The 4,018-nt window shown below is 49.2% G+C and overlaps 1 long non-coding RNA gene across 1 annotated transcript; it reads right to left on the bottom strand.

Moving 5' to 3' along the window:
• Positions 1–1,175: 1,175 nt before the first annotated feature.
• Positions 1,176–3,722, bottom strand: LOC108296504. The gene is made up of 2 exons (XR_001821889.2): positions 3,519–3,722; positions 1,176–1,415 (listed from the first exon to the last, which is right to left on the bottom strand). It is a non-coding gene; the product is annotated as an uncharacterized LOC108296504 (long non-coding RNA).
• Positions 3,723–4,018: the final 296 nt, after the last annotated feature.

Raw genomic sequence — 4,018 nt, forward strand, 5'->3', positions numbered from 1 at the left:
AAATTGAAGGTTTTAAAAGGCTTTGGGGGTTGGCTCTTTCACCATTATTTGCTGGAGTTTGGGTCTTCAGGCTCTGGGTCATAGATTTCTTTCCAGGCTACCTTGTAGCAATTTGAGAGCTGGAATCACTATCTGCTGGGTCCAAAAGATCCAGGAAGAGCTTAGTGCTGTTGACTAGACCTTGGATGGACCCACCACAAAAGTTTAACCCAACCTTGACCTCAGAGTCTTCATAAGTGCTCACTGAAGAAAATTTCCAGGACAACTCGGGCCTCTCTTCTGCTCAGAGATGTCAATAAAGAACCTTAGTAACACGACTTTCAACCCTAGTACCAAATTCCCCCCTTCCCTTCTACCAGAAGATTCATTCCAACAGCTGGATAGAAGAGAATCTTCCAGGACATCAGAGATGGCTTGCCTTAGGAGTAGGAGAAGTAAAAACACTGCTATCTATGCAGAAAGAAAATAGGGTAAAATTGAGATACCTGTTACTCAACAGATTTCCTTGGATTGAAATAGAACTAGTAGACACTGGCCTAAAGGGAGTTCAAAATGTATCAAGAAGGGAACCATTCCAATGTGGCTGCAGTTTGTGTGTATCATAGCCTGAGAATGCTAGAACAGGGAATCATGACACCAAGCCAATTCAACCATAAACTATTATTCATGTGCTTTTCTTGCTGGTAATTTTATGCACCAGGTTGAGAAAGTTACTCTATGCTAGGACAGCCTGTATACCAATAATTTTGATAAAGAGTTCTGTGATGTCTTTTTTTGTTATCTTTTCACTCCTACCATGATACCAGTAATTTATAAGACACCTATGTAGCTTGAATGTGTTTGAATAACTTCAACATACTTTAGTTCTCCCTGATGTGACCCAAAGAGCCAGTAGGTCCTAAGATTCCCATGTGTATTGGAAGCCTGAAGTCAGTGAGATGAAGCCCAATATCAAGAATAAAAGTAAAGCAACTTGTGGGGCAAGAATATAAAGAAAACATTGGGTAGTTTGGTTAGAGCATCATTAAATTTTCTGGTTTTCAAAAGTTTGAACTCCAATAAAAGGACCTTTAATGTGCTATTTTTGCAATTTTCAGTAACAAATGTGTGTATACAGAAACAGTAAAACTGACATATTCGAGTAACATTAAAAAAAATTTTTTTTCTTTAAAAAAAAAAAAAGGCTGCATGATGAATCAGTCATGTGGCTTTGGACCAGTAAGGAGTGGAGCTCAATTTCAACCCAGATGCTTCTGACTTGGAAGGCCATTCTTCCAAGCATCTTTTTTCTAGTATGTTAGATATACATTCTGACTCCAGGTCTAACTCCAGAGACTACACTGTTTTCACAATACCGTATCTTCTAAACTGAACAAAATACTTTCACAAAATAGTTGATTCTCTTCTTCCAATTTCTTTTCATTCAAGAAAAGGGAAAGAAAACAAGCATCCAATAAACAAACAAATACAGTACTAACATTTAAATACTTTCTCAGCAAATATTATTTTAAAGGAGAAACCAAAAGAATGTATATCTAACATACTAGAAAAAAGTTGCTAGCAATTAAGGAGTGCAACCATTAATGCAGTAACTATGTGCAATCAGGTAAGTCACTGGGAAGTGAAAACCACCTAAATTTCTTCCAGCTAAAACCAAATTAGTAACCCTCATCTTCTCAATATGATAGCCAAATTTGAGACACTACCAACAAAATGCAGAGGGGCACACACAAGCCACAGCAATATCATGACGCCTCAGTTCACAAGTAAAGGAGACACACCATTATGAGATACACTGTAAGGACACCAATGACCAACATATGGTATTGCAATGGCTGTTCCAGGGAACATTCATTTACACTGTTTCCTGGATTTCAGGCATAAAAAGATAACAGAAGACATATATTGGCCCTATTGCTGTGACAATTCATAACCATTTTAACAGCAACCATTTCGCTACTCAGAAGATTATAAAGAAATTGTGTTTTTCATAAGACTCTACGACCTACTACCTATAACTCTCACATACACATATTGTACAACCTTAATATGTAATTATCAAATCTGGTAATGAACGTTCTGTAAATTACCAGGTACTACAATATTTTGGTATTTGCCTTTTAACCAAACTGAGGGGGAGAAGGGGAAGGTGGAATAAGCCTCATTTCACCTGCCCTTTCCAAAATTTCACTTCAAGAGTGTTCAAAAACTCAGTATGTCCAGGTATAAATCTCCAAGTTTGTCTAATTTTCACTGCTTAACAAAAGCGATGTAGAAAACAATTACTGTACTCTTCATCAATCCTTTCAGATTGCACAGAATTCCTTCCAGAAAATTCCAATTAAAAAAAGTTAGACAAGTATTCCCATTTTGGTATGTATGTCGTCTTTGGCACAAGTCATTTCAGAGCAAAAGCCTTTAAAATATTTAAATGTTCCTGGTATTGCTTTCTGATGAACGTGATAAAATAGCCAAATAATCCATATTTACCAAGATTGAAAACACTTACACCAAGTACGGAAAATCTTTCCAAAACACAAAATCTAATTCAAAAATTATAAATAAAAAGAGAATAAATGTAAAAACAATTGCATAAACAAACTTTCAAATGCGTATGGGTTGACATTACTGAAGCCATTACTCAAAACGAACCTCTGTAAAACCGAGAAGGCACAATCAATGCAATAAGATGCTGAAGAAAGCCAAACCCGAGGCGCTGCGCAGTTCTCGCATCGCACATTTCAACACATTCATTCCTTGACGAATACATCCAAGGTCACTCACGATGGAGAGGAAAACTGCGTGTCTCCCTCCAGAGCACGCAACCCCTTCGCCGCGCCCCCACGGAGGGCGGTGAGGAGACGGGCGCTTCAGGAAGGGGGCTGCGCCGGCGCGAGGACTGGCCGGTGGGCGTTCCGGCAGCCTACAACTTGCAAGGACCACGGCCATCCCCCGGGCCTGGGAGTGGTGGCCCGAGGGCAGGCCCGCGTACCCGGGGTGACCCGACCCGCCGCGCCGGGGTCCCGCCCCTCCCCCCGCCCCGCCCCCGTCGCCGGCCCAGGATTATGCAACGCTCCCCCACCCCTCCCGCATTCTGGCGCAGCGCCCCCTCCCCGCGCCCGACTGCGCAGCGCCGCCGCCCCCCGCCCGTGGGCCTCCCAGCTCTGCTCCAAACAAAGCGCGCGCTAAGGGGCCGGCGGCGGCCGGGGAACTGGGGACAGGAGGGTGGCGGCCATGTTGGCGGGGGGCGGCGGAGATGGGGGAACGGAGGAGTGGGGGCCGGCGAACAAAGGAGCGCGCGCCCGCCCCGAGGCCCAGACCCGCCCCGCCCGGGTCCCCGCCGCGGCCCGGCCGGCAGGGGGCGCTGTGCGGGCGCCGCCCGCTGGACAATGCTCCGCCGGGCCCCGCGCGGGCCGCGCTCACCTGCACCCCCGGCCAGGCCGCCGCACCCCTGGCCTGCCCGCAACCCGCACCCCCTCACCGCCCTGTACGACCCACGCCCGCATCGCAGGCCTCACCTGCTGGCCGCTGGGGCAGCCGTCCACAGGCCCGCGGTTGCCGCCGTCTCTCGTTCGCGCTCCCGCCGGCCCCAGCCCGAGCCAGACGGCGCCTCCCCACCCCCGCTCCCTCGCCGCGGACGCCGCCCGCCCCCCAGGAGCCAGGGCGCACGCGCACTGCGCCCGCCGAACTGCGACGGCCGCGCCGCCCCGGCGCCTGGCGCCGACGGCCTATTGCGCAGGCGCCGTAGAGCGGGGCGGGGGGAGCGGGGGCGGGCCCTGGCGCCGCTCACCTGGCGGGCGGCAGGGCGGGGCCCGAGCTCGGGACTTCCAGGTGCGCGCCGGGAATGGGCGGGGGCAAGTGCCCAAGCCCAGGAGCCTTGGCGGGGCGCAGCTTCTCCAGGAAGGCAGGCAGCCAGAGAAGGGCTTCGTTTTCGCGCAGTAGGACTTTCAAGAAAGGACAAGCCCCCTTTGTCCTGGGACGTAAGCCGCAAGTCGTCCTGAGGGGTGCAGCGCGAATG

Source organism: Cebus imitator, unplaced genomic scaffold (assembly GCF_001604975.1).
Source record: "Cebus imitator isolate Cc_AM_T3 unplaced genomic scaffold, Cebus_imitator-1.0 Scaffold720, whole genome shotgun sequence".
In the NCBI taxonomy this organism is placed as follows: Eukaryota; Metazoa; Chordata; class Mammalia; order Primates; family Cebidae; genus Cebus; species Cebus imitator.